Raw genomic sequence first — 17,115 nt, forward strand, 5'->3', positions numbered from 1 at the left:
ATAAGGAGAATAGCACCATTTGGATCTATCACTTTTATTTACAATTCACGTATATAGTTATAGTTATTGCTACACTGCCAGTGCTCTGACAGGAGCGATGCGCTCTGATACATAGCAGCTACTCTGCCCGCTCCTTCCTTCCAATGTCAATTCACAGAATACTATGTATTTAGGGAATGGGTTCACATAAAACAAAGCATTCTGTGATTTTTGGTGATCTAAAAGTCCAGCGTTGGAGCACCAGAAATATAGTGACGACGATAGCGATGGTTGTACTCCTGGTGCCCAGTAAAAATGTATCCAGTAAATAAAACATATAAGTCCATGAGGTAGCATATACCTTGTTAGACAATAAGCCAGCACATTTTAAAAGTGCTGTGATTCCTGGAGTTCTTCTTTAAAATGAAGGCGCTTATTTATAAAGTGGTGAATGACATTTAGCAAACACTACAGGCGAATCAATCACTATAATTTAAAACACATGCAGAAGGAAGAATTAAATGCATTTAATGTTGTTGGATGTCATATTCACTGCCTTATAACGACACCTCCTAATACATTAACATTATCATGGGCAACACTAAAAAAAACACCACGTTGGAAGGCAAAATGTATCTTTTTCTGCAGCCTATGGGCTTATTCACGCAGGCATTCTGTTTCGGTCCACTTATCGTTTTTTCAGGCAGACCTGATTGGAAGGTCCATGGAACCCTATGGACAGGCAGATGTAACGGGACTTGTGTCTGTGTACAACCGCCTACCTCTCAGTCCATCCAGGAAAAAAAAATGCAAGGAAACGGCATTCTTTTACGTTTTGGACAAGATCAGAAGTAGCCTGATGTAAATGGATAGCGGAGTCCATTTACACCCAGCCAGACATAGAGATGATAGTTGTCCACCCATATCCGCTTGGCAGAAACTGATTGGGGCTGATGTGGCTTAGTGTTAAACTAGCCTATTATAACTGCTTACACTGTGTGTAACAGCATGTACTATAACATTTTATCAATGATCTTAAAACGATAATATACTGGTAAAGTGAATTGGTAGAAGTACAAATAGAAGCAAAATTGCAACCACAAGGGTTTTAGCAAAAAAAAGTGCTCCCTAAAAGAATACCAATATTTAACAACCATGGTATACAATAGAGAAAAAAATCATACCATAATATCAATTCATCTAAAACCCCATTAGCTTTATGGTCACAAAAATTAAACCTGTTAAGAATATATAAATATATTCCAGAAATGTGCAGTGTAGATTGATTATGAGAGACATAAAATACTGCATCCATGTACATAAAGGATGAACAGGATTTGCAGATCTGATCTCAGAGCAGTAAAAGTCCCAGCTATAATGTAAATAGTGCATGTACCAGCTAGGGAACATCTTCAACCAATGTTTTACATTCATCTTTAGGGAGACAAATGCTAGTAGTGATCACTGATTCATATACTGTTTTCCCCCAAAAAAGGACCTACCCTGAAAGTAAGACCTATTGTGATTTTCTAGTATGGCTGCAATATAAGCCTTATCCCGAAAATAAACCCTAGTTAAAGTCCTTGTAAAATCCTGTAATCCATGCTGTAATATGATTATATAATGTCCAGTGTGTGTCTTTATGTAACAATATTGTGGAAAATACCTTTTTTACAGTACCTCTGAGCTCTCCTCCTGTCCTCCTGGCTGACGTCAGCGGCCCTCCTCTCTGCAGTGCTCGGAGCGGGGCTGACGTCAGCAGGGATCTCAGCCCCTCCCTCTGTAATGGTAACAGAAATACATCTGCATAGCCAATACTAAATTGCCCACTACTCCTATGCTTTATATGGTGGTTCTGTATATACTTTCTTTATTTGCTATGACCATTGCTATAAAAATACACGTTTTATGAATGTATTTAGTCAAATAAATATGGAATACTGAACGCACACATTTTTGCATTCTATTTTCTAAACAGCTGGTGGCACCTTTTAATTTGTTTTCCAGGCTATCCCTAGCTACTTTGCCTAAAAAAAGAGCTAAATAGCTTATACTCAAGTTAGGCCGCACAGTCACAGGAGGAACTAATTTCTCCTCCCTTTCTGACAGTTAAAGGGTCTCTGTCATGCTAGAAATACGGGAGTTACAATGGCAGACGTCTCCTTTGAGAATACTAGTTCCCTGACTGATTCTTTGGCTTAAATACATTCTGAATTTGAACTGGAACAAGTATAGAGATTTGGAATTCTGACATGTATCTGACACTCATTTCTAGTATGCTTGTTCGAGGCCTGTGATTTAAAAGGTATTGAAGCCAGACAACTAGATTTTTTAAAAGGAGGACCAGTAATGGCAGCCCATACTTTTCTCACTTTTCTTACAAAGAATTATTTTAGAGGGCTACTTCCTAACCCCTTCATGCCTAAGCCTTTTCCTGACATTTGTTGCCTACAAGTTAAAATCCGTATTTTTTGCTAGAAAATTACTAAGAACCCTCAAACAGTATATATATTTTTAGCAGAGACCGTAAAGAATAAAATGGCGATTATTGCAATATTTTATGTCACTTAGTACTTGCGCAGCGGTCTTTCAAGCGCTATTTTTTTGGGAAAAAACACACTTTCATTAATTAAAAAAAAACAGTAAAGTTCGCCCAATTTCTTTGTATAATGTGAAAGATGATGTTATGCTGAGTAAAAAGATACCTAACATGTCATGCTTTAAAATTGCGCACACTCGTGGAATGGTGACAAACTATGGTACTAAAAAATCTCCATAGACGGTGCTTTAAACGTTTCTAAAGGTTGCTAGTTTAGAGATACAGAGGAGGTCTTGCCCTCGAATTATTGCTCTTGCTCTAACGATCCCGGCAATACCTCACATGTGTGGTTTAAACACTGTTTACATTTGCTGTCGCGACTTACGTATGCGTTCGCTTCTGCGTGCGAGCACGGAGGGATGGGGCTCTTTAAATTGTAGTATTTTTTTCTTATTTATTTTTATTTTTACACTGTACCTTTGAAAAAAAAAATTCTGATTACTTTTAATGCTGTCAGAAGGAATGTAAACATCCCATTTGACAGTAATAGGCAGTGACAGGTACTCTTTATGGAGGGATCTAGGGTCTATTGGCACTTTTCCACTGCAAGTACCGGCTCGTACCGGCTCGGCTCTACTCGGCCCTGGTTGGCCCGGTTTGCTTTTCCACTGCTGGTACCGCATGGTATAGTGTCGGAACGGTTCGGTACGGTACGGTATAGGTTTGCTTTTCCACTAAAGTAGTACTAAAGTTAAGTGGGTGGGATAACAACGGGGTGGGTGGGATTCTCTGACCAATCAGTGGCTAGTAGTGACTGCATGCAAAGGATTGTGGGATATGGTACCAGTTTGGTACCTGTTGGAACCACAATCGAGTAGGTACTGTTTTTTCAGAGCCGTACGGTACCGTACCGTTCGGTTCCATGCAGTGGAAAAGCAAACCTATACCGTACCGTACCGAACCGTTCTGACCCTATACCATGCGGTACCAGCAGTGGAAAAGCACAAAAGCGTGCCGAACCCGTACGGTTCCATGCAGTGGAAAAGCGCCATTTAAGACCCAAAATCCCTCCTTTGCACTTAAAAGCTTTCAAAACGCCAAGTTTGGCTGTTTTAAATGCTGCCATTTTTTTTTAAATTTGGCGCCTTTAAGTCTTCTGTAAACCGGAAGTGATGTCAAGACAGCTGCAGGCATTACCCCAGTATAACCCCTTTAAGCCGAGGCCGCATATTTGCGTACATTAGGCATGAAGGGGTTAAGTAAGCTGTGCTCTCTCTTTTGCTCTCTCTTTGTAAAACCCATCATGCTCTGTGAAACTTATATTATGGGCAAGCCCTGCATTAAATGTTTATTTGTAAAGCAAAGATTGTATGTAATTAGTAAGATATTAAACCTCAATTTAAAAAGTAAAAGGGCCAGATCACACCAGAATGTGGTTTGGGAAAACCCACGTTTCCCATACCACGTTCAAAATTCATGCACTTGTGGTCTGTAGCGGGTTTCAGTACAATGCTAACAGTACCCTAAATGCACGTAACAAACCCATTACTTTAGCTTGCACTGGAGCCCATTGTACAGAAGTTTCATGCAATCTGGCTGCTCTGCCATTTTGGAAAGTAGTGCATGCATTACTTTTGCTGCGATTCAGCGCAATTTCATCCAATTCAAATTATCTGCACCCAGATCGCATGTGAATCACACAGGAATGCCCTCTGAGTATCTGTGCAATTCATGCTGTGAACCAGCCCTGAACCTTAAGAGATGCAAAAAAAAAAAAAAATGTATCCAAAACTATTATAGATGTAGCAACCTACAAGGTAGGTGCTAGGCAAAAGTATAGTGGGCCTTGGCTGCCTAACAGCAGGGCCCTGATTTTCAGCTGGGCTGTCATGTCTCCCAGGTGTTGCCATTGAGAGGGCAGTCTACCCACTGGCTCCATGAGAGGGTTCTCATTGGGCAGTGGAGGAAACCCAATCAGGGGCACATTCAGGCTTGTATCTACCCCAGGAAGGCAGATTCCGACGCACAGCATTCTTGGAGTGGGTATAAGTTTGAGGGGAGCACATGAGGTAGCGTCTTTGGCAGGAAGCAGAGTCCCAGGAGGGAGAGTACGGCTGTCTCTCCTCCTGTCAGAAGGATCGGGTGTCTCGGGCTGCTTGCCTGAGGGTACAGAGAGAGCTGAGCTGTGCTGCAGAGAGGATCCGGTGTGCCGAGGACCAGTGGAGTTGAGGGGGCCCAGTTTCAGGAAAGCATTCCAAGTTTGTGAGTACTGTAACTGCCCCTGGGGGTCTGCCTAGCTGAGAGGAGACCGCTCCGGTGAAGGTCCAAGGGATCTAGGAGCTAGCTAGCGGTAAAGGGGGTGCCAGAGGACCCTGAAGTGGCTTATGATAGAGAGGAGGATAGAATAGGGTAGTAAATTATGTGGGTAGAATCCCTGCTCTGCCTCCATCCCACATTATTTTCTAGGGAAACGTATCCCTAGAGATTACAGGTAGTCAGTGAGATTTAGGAAAATAAATACTAAGGTAGGAGGGCCACTGATGGGATACATAATATACAGTATCCCACAAAAGTGAATACACCCCTCACTTTTTTGTAAATATTTTATTATATCTTTTCATGTGACAATACTGAAGAAATGACACTTTGCTACAATGTAAAGTAGTGAGTGTACAGCTTGTATAACAGTGTAAATTTGCTGTCCCCTCAAAATAACTCAACACACAGCCATTATTGTCTAAGCCGCTGGCAACAAAAAGGAGTACACCCCTAATTAAAAAAAGTCCAAATTGGGCCCAAAGTGTCAAAATTTTGTGCAGTCACCATTTATTTTCCACCACTGCCTTAACCCTCTTGGGCATGGAGTTCACCAGAGCTTTACAGGTTGCCACTGGAGTCCTCCTCCACTCCTCCATGATGACATCACAGAGCTTGTGGATGTTAAGAGACCTTGCGCTCCTCCACCTTCTGTTTGAGGATGCCCCACAGATGGTCAATAGGGTTTAGGTCTGGAGACACACTTGGCCAGTCAATTACCTTTACCCTCAGCTTCTTTAGAAAGGCAGTGGTCATCTTGGAGGTGAGTTTAGGGTTATTATCATGTTTGAATATTGCCCTGCGGCCCAGTCTCCGAAGGGAGGGGATCATGCTCTTCTTCAGTATGTCACAGTACATTTTGGCATTCATGGTTCCCTCAATGAACTGTTGCTCCCCAGTGCCGACAGCAATCATGCAGTCCCAGACCATGACACTCCCACTATCATGTTTTGTCTTTGTACTCCGCACCTGGTTGCCTCACAAATGCTTGACACCATCTGAACCAAAAAAGTTAATCTTGGTCTCATCAGACCACAGGACATGGTTCCAGTAATCCATGTCCTTAGTCTGCTTGTCTTCAGCAAACTGTTTGTGGGCTTTCTTGTGCATAATTTTTACTAAAGGCTTCCTTCTGGGACGACAGCCATGCAGAATGCAGTGTGCGACGTATGGTCTGAGCACTGACAGGCTGACCTCCCACCCCTTCAACCTCTGCAGCAATGCTGGCAGCACTCATACGTCTATTTCCCAAAGACAACCTCTGGATATGACGCTGAGCATGTGCACTCAACTTCTTTGGTTGACTATGGCGAGGCCTATTCTGAGTGGAACCTGTCCTGTTAAACCACTGTATGGTCTTGGCCACCGTGCTGCAGCTCAATTTCAGGGTCTTGGCAATCTTCTTACAGCCTAGGCCATCTTTATGTAGAGCAGCAATTCCTTTTTTCAGATCCTCAGAGAGTTCATTGCCATGAGGTGCCATGTTGAACTTCCAGTGACCAGTATGAGAAAGTGAGAGCGATAACACCAAATTTAACACACCTGCTTCCCATTCACACATGAGACCTTGTAACCCTAGCGATTCACATGACACCGGGGAGGGAAAATGGTTAATTGGGCCCAATTTGGACATTTTCACTTAGGGGTGTACTCACTTTTGTTGCCAGCGGTTTAGACATTAATGGCTGTGTGTTGAGTTATTTTGAGGGGGCAGCAAATTTACACTGTTATACAAGCTGTACACTCGCTAAGGGGGTATAAGTGCCCAGTAGGCAAGTGGTTAAACACATATGTTCAACCCTAATAGTAGCTTCTTTAGAGAAGTATTTATTACTAAGGATTTAGAAAAAATATTATGCAATTTACATACTGTACTTCATCTACTAGAGCCTAGTTACACTATATTAACCAATTAACATACTGTACTTCACTGTTAAATCAAAAAGACTACATAAAATGGAATAATATACAGAAACAGTATCACCTGCCGTTATTTTGATTCCGCACGTCGTGGAAAAGCATTGCATACCCAGGTTTCTGAATTCAAGAGCATTCGTAGTAGAGAGAACAGAAGGGGCAGCATTGCTTAGAATGCAGCAACGAAATAAGATGAGAGACAGTGTTCTCTAGAAATAACAGAGGTGAAGGACAAATGCTGTGAACACATACCAGTGTTGAATGATTTTTGCTGTGTAGTGTTTGAGAGACTGGAATAATAAAGCCGTGTGTGGGCAAATATAAGGCTTATAGATAGACTAGTGTGTTAAGGGAGGGTTAATGATGTTTAGCTTGAAGATTTATCACATAGGAACCAATCAAAATTTTATTACATTAATTCTTTAAAGCTGAGCTTTAGCCTAAAGGCTAAACACACAATTAAAATACATATATGGGAGTTTATTTAGGAATTGCTCTGAGATCACACATTTGTTTGATTGTATATATCTTTTTGCGCAGCATTTTTATTATACATATATGGGAGTTGTTTTACCTACCAAAGGTTTTGTATTTCTGTCCTGAGATTTATTTAGCCCTGACTTTTCTTTACTGTAGTTAAGCAGCATAGCTTGACAGTGAAGCAACAGACTCATGGACAATTTCACCCCCTTCCTGCCCAGGACAATTTTCAGCTTTCAGCGCTGTCACACTTTGAATGACAATTGCGCGGTCATGCAATGCTGTATCCAAATTACATTTTTATCATTTTTTTCACACAAATATAGCTTTCTTTTGGTGGTATTTAATCACTGCTGGGTTTTTTATTTTTTACTAAAAAAAAAAAGACAGAAAATTTTGAAAAAAAAAAAAGGTTTTCTTCTGTCAGTAAATTTTTGCACACTGAAGATCAAGGAAAGAGGACAGGTGAGTAGAAGATTTGGGGAAGGGGTAGTGATTTAAATTGGTTTGTCATAGATACACTTAGCAAATCATCACTGCCTTCGATCCCTCTTTATTTAACCAGTTGTGGCCAACAGGTGCATTACATGCCTGTAAAAACTTCATGGAAGTACACAAGGCATGTGTTGTATGGCCTGGTCTTTTGTATTATTGTATTATTGCTGCTCCTCCCTTGCAATTGCTAGCAATTCCCAACTGTCAAAACGACAGCCAGGAGTTGCAGTGTAAATACAGAAACTGTAGCTGCTGCTGCAAGAAAAAAAACACTTATCAGAGGTGAGGCTGATACAAAGTTATCAAGTTCATGAGGACAGCAGAGGAGAGGTAAAAACAGGTGGTTTTCATCTGGAACTGCATTTGAACCACCCCTAGCCACCTACCGGCAAGTTGACATTGCCGGCTGACATGTTTGTACACATTGCCATGCGTAAATTTTTTCTTTACATTGTTATTTTTGTATTCATATGTAGATCAAAAGGGTGGGCTTTGCTCTGCATCTGATGTCAGTTATAGCAACCTAACAAGTAAGGCTTCTTTCACACGGTCCGCCTCCGCAGGCGGATCCGTGTTGCTCAGCGGGGATCGATCCGCGATCCCCGCTGAGCCGGGTGGATGACAGCTCCGTCTCCGCTTGCAGAGCGGAGAGGGAGGTGTCTCAGCACCCGCTGCCCTCTATGGGGGATCGGAGGAGAGCGGACCGCTTGTCCGCTCTCATCAGATCCGCTCCGCTCCGATTACTCGATTACTGAACGGATGGAAAAATAGGGTTTCCATCCGTCCAGATTTCAGCACAGGATCGGATGCGGATGGCAGCGGGTGTCAGCGGAGGTGACCTCCGCTGACACCCGCTGCCCCATAGAGCTGCATGGAGGATCCGATCAGATCCGCCTAAAAAACTGACAGGCGGATCTGATCGGACCGCCCGTGTGAAAGAGCCCTAAAAGTTTTTTTTATTTGTTACTATTTACATGTTATTAGCACTTTGTTTTTACTAATCAGCCCTAAATAACCTTCTCCTTCTCCCCTTAACTATTATTTTCCTGTTGATTTTCTTTTTCTAATTTTCTAACTATATATTTAAACTGTTTTGTTTATATTAATTTTGTTTGTGATTTTCTTTTTTTGGTGTCACATTTTGCAATGCTTTGTACCAGAACCATAATTATAGTGTTGGTTTAAATGGGGCAAAGGCTAAAATAACATATATACTTTTTATATTTTTGTTCTAATTTTACTTTTTTTTTTTTAACAAGAGCAAAAGATAAAATAAAACATATACTTTTTATATTTTTGTTCTAATTTTACTACTTTTTTTTAACAAGGGCAAAAGATAAACTAAAACATATACTTTTTATATTTTTTTCTAATTTTACTTTTTCAACTATTTAATGTACTGAAGCCAGAGACAGCCAGGCACATAGCTTCCGTTTGCAAAGTGATCATTCAGTTTAATAAGCAAACCACATCTACTGTGTTAAAAGTTAAAGTATAACTAAACTAAAAGAAAACCTGGATTTTGGAAAAGCAATAGAGGGGAAATCTTCCAACGGGAACACCGGTTCTAGTGACCGGGGGGTCCCCAAGGAATTCCCTTAATTTGCAGGGATTTCCTCTCACTTCCTGTTTGGGTTTAGGACAGGAAGTGAAAGGAAATCTCTGCAATGAAACACAGATGGTGAAAAAAAAATCTGCGGGGGCTATAACCCTCCCTTACTCTATCCAAAATGAAAAAAAAAATTGCCTATAGTTCTACTTTAAACCCCAACAGGTAAACATGAATGTTTCAGCAGAGCTGAGAATGATACTTCTTGATACATGAAAAGGAGACTAAAGCGCCACCTAGTGGCTGGATAGAAGACTATACAATATTCTTAGACTTCATATTCACCTGATTAAAAATAATTTTTATATATTAGTCCTTACCATAATAGACAAATACACATATAAAAATTATATAAGACATTCATTTAAAAAATATCACATGACAATCTCCTCCTATCTCTAATTCCTTTCTTTTAGCCAGTGTAGATATCTGCTGTAACTACTGGATGACTCTAAAGCACAGGTCAGAACAGGGGAAGAAACAAGCATGACCTCAAAAAAGCACTGGATCTGGAAGCTCCCGGAGCACTTCTGAGGATATAAAAAAGTAACCTCAGGCACCTCTGGGTGTCTGCTTTTCAATATAGTGGCAGTTTCATAAATGTCATTGTACGTCTATTTTCTATACAGAAACATAATAATGAATAGATGTATTATCTGTTTATCCTATGGACGTTACTGTAGGTATTGTCATATTGCTTAAACTATTTTCTTAGTGCAGGCAGAAAAAAGCCCCCTTTACAATGGTATACTGCACAATAGTACCAAACAACAAAGATAGCATTCATAATAAATGAGCAATGCTGCAATTATGGTACCCTGAAAACACATTCAAATTCATAATCCATGCTACCTGTTTTTCATAGCTGTCCTCAAGTGACAATGGCTGATGACGCAAAGCCTTTCCAGTTATTATGCTAGTAAGCCACCTTATTTTGCTATATTTAAATGCCCACTTCAGTTATCTCTTATGAAGAAGTAGAGACAGGGGTGTAAATTGCAGTTAACTGTTTTTATGTGCACAGTTTCAACAACATAGCATCACATACATCACTTGCTGACAGGTAAAGCAAAACAGACTGCATAGCTATGAAAGGAAACGTATCTAAGCAGACCCTAAACCTATATACATTTAATAACACCACCCTTACTTGAAAAAGTTTGTCTTTAAAGTGGAATACAGCAGGGGGTCTCAATACTTTCTAAACAAATGGCCAATTTACTTTGGGCAGGCTCAGAGATGTATAGTAACTAAGTAGAACTACTTCACTACTGTACTTAAGTACCGAAAGGCGGTATCTGTACTTTCCTAGAGTAGAATTTTTTTCTCCTACTTCCACTTTTACTTCACTACATTTTTTCAATGATTTCAATACTTCTACTCCAATATTTTTTTTTTTGTGCTGCATAGTTACTCGTTACAATTATAAAAATTACCACTGCCAGAACAGTAGGTGGCAGGTTTCATGAAGCTCAAAACATGTGTATTATCATCGCATACGAAAATAAATGCTACTGTATGTATAAATAAAAGCTGCATTTGAAATAATAAAAAACAATATGATGTTCAAACTTTTGACTTCTTTCTTGAATAACTACATAACACAGTACTTGTACTTTTACTTTCAGTACTTGAGTAGCAATTTTTTTTTTTCAAAACTACTGGTACTTTTACTTTCAGTACTTGAGTAGCAAAATAAAAAAAAAAAACTACTTGCAATACTTAAGTACAAAAAATGTTGAATACTTTAGTACTTCTACTCAAGTCACTTTTTGATCGAGCACTTCCACTTCTACTCAAGTCACTTTTTGATCGAGCACTTGTACTTTTACTCAAGTATGGGTTTCGAATACTTTATACAACTCTGGGTAGGCTGGACTGTGACTCCCTGGGAGTTGAAAATGCCCCAGTGTCAGTGGAAGAGAACAATGCCTCAGGCTTGGTGGTCAATAGTAGGAAAAATAGTGCCCAATATCGGTATTAGTGGGAGGAAAAGTGCCCCATCATTGGTGACATTGGGAGAAATAGTTTCCCATCTTTGGCATCAGTGGTAGAAATAATGTACCATTGTTGGTGTCAGTGGGGGGAATGGGGCCTCATTGTTGGTGTCAGTAGGAGGAATAGTGCCTGGCATCAGTCAGTGGAAAAATGCCCCAAGGACTTTATAAAGTCTAGCGAAATCCACATCCATCCCTAGGGCTGCAGTTTGGAGACCACTGGAATACAGTACATGTAAAGTACAATTGGGCTTAGTTGTTATTTATATGTTCTGCATGCCTTTGGAGTAATGATACATTTTCTGAAACTCGGAAATACTGTACACTGCTCAAAGGAAATTACCGTATATACTCAAGTATAAGCCGACCCGAGTATAAGCCGAGGCCCCTACTTTAACCACAAAAAGATGGGAAAAATCATTGACTCGAGTAAAAGCCTAGGGTGAGAATGCAGGGCGGCAGGCATGGTACAGGAGAGTGCAGGGTGACTGGCATGGTGCAGGAGAATGCAGGGTACTGGCATGGTGCAGAAGAATGCAGGGTACTGGCATGGTGCAGGAGAATGCAGGGTACTGGCATGGTGCAGGAGAATGCAGGGTACTGGCATGGTGCAGGAGAATGCAGAGTACTGGCATGGTACAGGAGAATGCAGGGTACTGGCATGGTGCAGGAGAATGCAGGGTACCGACATGGTGCAGGAGAATGCAGGGTACTGGCATGGTGCAGGAGAATGCAGGGTACTGGCATGGTGCAGGAGAATGCAGGGTACTGGCATGGTACAAGAGGATCCGGGGTTGTGGGCATACTACAGGAGATGCAGTGCTGTGGGCATGGTACAGGTGGACCATGCCCGCAGCACTGCATCCCTTGTAGTGTGCCCGCAGCCCTGCATAATGGCAGGTAGTGCAGCTGTTTCACTTACCTGTTCCAGAGGCGCCTTCATTTTAAAAATGGCGCCGCCCGGCGCCGACACGTCATTGCGCACGCGCCGCCGCCCCTCGTATACTTTCGGCTATTCCCGGCCTCTCCCGAGTGGCGGCGGCGCGTGCGCAGTGACATGTATGCGACGGGCGGCGCCATTTTTAAAGCTTAAGCCCGTCGGAGCGGCCAGGGACTTTTTTTTTTCCTTGACTCGAGTATAAGCCGAGGGGGGCTTTTCATCGCAAAAAAATGTGCTGAAAAACTCGGCTTATACTCGAGTATATATGGTAAAGGAACACTTTGAAAACACATCAGTTCTCAATAGGAAAAATATCATGCTGGATATCTATACTGATATGGACTGGGTAATGTGTTAGGAAGGAAAGGATGCCACATCGATTGATGGAAATGAATACTATTAACCTACAGAGGGGTGAATTCAAAGACACTGCAAAAATCAAAGTGAAAAAATGATGCAGCAGGCTAATCCATTTTGCTGAAATTTAATTACAGCAACTCAAAACGGTACTCAGGAGTTTGTATGGCCCCCACGTGCTTGTATGCATGCCTGACAAAGTCAGGACATGCTCCTAATGAGACGACGAATGGTGCCCTAGGGTATTTCCTGCCAGATCAGGACCAGGGCATCACAGAGCTCCTTAACAGACTGAGGTGCAACCTGGCAGCATCAGATGGACCAAAACATAATGTCCCAGAGGTGTTCTTTGGGATTTAGGTCTGGAGAGTGTGGGGACCATTCAGTGGTATTAATTCCTTCATCCTCCAGGAACAGGCTGCATACTCTCAGCACATGAAGCTGGGCATTCTCATGCACCAAGAGGAACCCATGACCCAGTGGACCAGCGTAGAGTCTGACAATGGGTCCAAGGATTTCATCCCAATACCTAATGGCAATCAGGGTGCCATTGTCTAGCCCGTAGAGGTCTGTGCATCCCTCCATGGATATTCCTCCCTAAACCTTCACTCACCCACCATCAAATCAGTCATGCTGAACGATGTTACAGGCAACATAACATTCTCTGTGGCTTCTCCAGACCCTTTAACATCCGTCACATGTGCTCAGGGTGAACCTGCTCTCATCTGTAAAAATCACAGGGTGCCAGTGGCAGACCTGCCAATTCTGGTGTTCAATGGCAACTGCTAATCGAGCTCCACAGTGCTGGGCAGCGAGCACAGGGCCTATTAGAAAACGTTGGGCTCTCAGGCCACCCTCATGAAGTCTGTTTCTGATTGTTTGGTCAGAGACAATCACACCAGCAGCCTGCTGGAGGTCATTTTGTAGGGCTCTGGCAGTGTTCATCCTGTTCCTACTTGCACAAAGGAGCAGATACTGGTCCTGCTGATGGATTAATAACCTTTTAGCAATGGCACATATTGATGTGCCATGCTGGGGGACTTGGACTGCCTGTGCATCCTCTATAGGGTCCAGATATCGCCTCATGCTACCAGTAGTGACACTGACCCTAACCAAATGCAAAACTAGTAAAAAACAGCCAGAAAAGATGAGTAGGGAAAATGTCAGTGGCCTCCACCTGTAAAACCATTCCTTTCTTGGAGGTAGTCTAACTGTTGCCCATCTAATGCACCTGTTGTTAATTTCATTGACACCAAAGCACCTGAAATTTACTAACAATCCCCTCTGCTACTGAACTGACCTCATCAATATCCCAGGAGTTTAATTGACTTGATGCTATACGCTGATTAAAAAGTGTTTCTTTATTTCTTTTTTGAGCAGTGTACATGCCAATGTGTTCAATGTTTCAACCACCCTACTTTCGTTAAGACCACTGCAGCATAGTTCAGACACTTGGAGCATGGGCCTGCACAGCACAAAATGCCATGACACGAGGCTGTAGTCCTAAAGAGAAGAACTAAAAAAATAATGTCTGACTGGGTTTCAAGGTGTTATGTTAAAGTCATGTGAAAGTGACACTGTCATGAGGGAAGTATGTAGCTGCTATTGTTGGCCTTCTAAACAAATTACTATTTGCATGACTATGTCTGACTTAACGCACAACTAAATGTAAAAAAGAAAAAATGACAGACTTTTTATTGCAGAAGACACATGCAGTATCTCTTCTGCAATAAAGTACATTTGCCTGCTTATGCTGTGCATGTATTCAAGCACTCTGCCAATGTGCTCTGATGACTACAATATATTATATTTACTAGAAAACAATCAGTGCATCCTGTACCAGTCTATCAAAATGACCAAAGATAGGCACTTGGGAGAAGATGCCAACACCAGTTAGAGACCACGTGGGCATCGAACTGTTGAAACTAAGGTGAGTATTTGTGCCTTTAGTTTCCGCTTTATTCATTTTTCCTGTACAACAATAGCAATATTTGGACTCTGTGACTTCTTCAGACAGCATCACAGATTGAGGGTAATTAGGGGACCAAGTTAATCTTACATACTACACATTACAATAAAACGTAGTGTGTAGTATGTAATAATAATTCTTCCCCCCTGATATGTATTAATCTATTAAAATATTATACAATGTAAAGTATTTGCTTGAAAACAATTAGTCATAAATACATTATTTGGCTCCAATTCAGCCTTTGGCAAGTATACAGAGGGCCAACAATATATATATTTTTTTCCAATGTTTTTTTTTTCTACGGCAAAGAAAAAGCAGAAGAGAGTTTTAGGGGCACAGATCAGTGCATGATCACACATCCTATGCAATGTTCTATATTTTAATCAAGATCTTCTGGCTCTACCAATGACAGACATGAACTCTGTGAACTTTGTCAAAACTTATAACCCTGGTCATCACAAAAATCATGTGACTGAGGCCTATGTAGCCAGGGTTATATGTTACTGCAGGTATACCAAGACATCTTCTAAGTTATCAATGTGAAACAGCATGATATGTAGAGGCCTTTCATCTTGCTCATTGAACCGCAGCATACTTAGTAGGAGTGCTGACACAATGTTCTCAGGCAAATGAAGGACATCTTCATCTTTCACGTGCTGTCAGGTGCATGAATGAGCCTTTATGATAGGAGGCCTGGGTTATCAATTAGTAACTATCTCCCTCTAATCATGGAATTTACCTAGGCATCTGATGAAAAGCATAAGTGATCAGTACTGGAGCTGGGAACTTGCTTTCTGAGATAATTAACTTGGCCTGTTGTGACAAGTTTGTGGGATTTATACTGTAGAGGCAATACCATACCATCTGTCCTGGATTTGCAATCCCCAAACCTTTCTAAGACACACATGTAAAACAGAACACACACAGGTTTATTTATCCATTGTACATACCTTTTAAAATAATTAAATTTATAGTTAATAGTTAAACATACAGCATTGTGCATATGCTGGTAAAAAATCCATGCAAAAATTGGTTAAAAAAAAAAAAAAAATACATTTGGAAATGGCATGGTTTTTAGACAGCGTGTATTTGTAAATGCCTCTTTATTTTTTATTGTTTGCTGTAGATTTGCCAAAAAGGTCATATTTGCAGCACTTACAGGTTGTTGCATAGGTGCATTTAAAATATACATCCATCACCATTATGTTTTCTACTTCAGAAAAATAAACTCACCAAATGCCCAGATCTTTTATGATAAAAAGGCAAAGGTCACCTGCACAGAATTTCTACTACCGTATACACCAAATTATCCAACATCAGTAAGGGTTTAGGCAATCATCATAGATATGTAAGCAGGGCTTAGTACCCCTTTTGGTAAGGTCCCTCCCATGGGTGGCGTTGAGGGGTGAAGTACTGTATCTTTATTTAAGCTGGTGTGAGAGGAGTAATGGGAACAGACTACCCTGATATACACTATATTGGCGCTTTTCCACTGCATAGAACCGTACCGGCTCGGCACGCTTTTGTGCTTTTCCACTGCGGTACCGCATGGTATAGGGTCGGAACGGTTCGGTACGGTATGGTATAGGTTTGCTTTTCCACTGCATGGAACCGAACGGTACGGCTCTGAAAAAACAGTACCTACTCGATTGTGGTTCCAACAGGTACCAAACTGGTACCATATCCCACAATCCTTTGCATGCAGTCACTACTAGCCACTGATTGGTCAGAGAATCACACCCACCCCGTTGTTATCCCACCCACTTAACTTTAGTACTACTTTAGTGGAAAAGCAAACCTATACCGTACCGTACCGAACCGTTCCGACACTATACCATGCGGTACCGCGGGGGAAAAGCAAACTGGGCCAAGCAGGGCCGAGTAGAGCCGAGCCGGTACTAGCCGGTACTTGCAGTGGAAAAGTGCCATATAAGTCTGTAGCCTGTGAAGGAGAGTACCCTTTGGGGTAGGGCATAGAGACTCTGGGGTAGAACCACTTAGGAGGGACCTGCATGGAAGAGTGTTCAAGATATTCAGTGTTCATGTGTTTCTACATTGTAGTAAATTATACTTCTGCAATTGAAGCTATAGAGATGAAAAATATGATATGCAGATCAATTGACTTGTTGCTGTTACAGTAATGCATTGTTAAAAGGCTGTATGTGTGGACATTCCACTATTCTTAAGCAGTGGACCTCAGGCCAAGAGAGTGTGAGCAACCAAAACATAGTTTCTCCCTATACAGGTGAGTATGAACCCTATCACCTGAGCATGAAGAAGATAGGAGATGCCCTTGCCAGCTTAGCGGGAGCTGGCAGCAAATCAGGGCTGCCAACAGTTATAGTTGCTCGATAGACCAATAAGGCAGCATAAGCACCCAAATAGTGTAGTATTTGTATTTAAAAACACATATTAAAAACATAGTTTCTTTTGGAAGGTGCTAATTAGCACTCTATATACTCACTTTGCCATTTGCCTAATGACATCACCTTTTCTACATAATGTATCTGGACTTCT

The 17,115-nt window shown here is 41.4% G+C and overlaps 1 protein-coding gene across 2 annotated transcripts in view; it reads right to left on the reverse strand.

Annotated features, from left to right (window-relative positions):
- Window positions 1–17,115, reverse strand: part of RBPMS (RNA binding protein, mRNA processing factor) — a 292,730-nt gene that overhangs the window by 30,932 nt on the left and 244,683 nt on the right. The window lies entirely within an intron of this gene.

This window comes from Pelophylax lessonae (genome assembly GCF_965119305.1).
Source record: "Pelophylax lessonae genome assembly, chromosome: 1".
Lineage (NCBI taxonomy): Eukaryota > Metazoa > Chordata > Amphibia > Anura > Ranidae > Pelophylax > Pelophylax lessonae.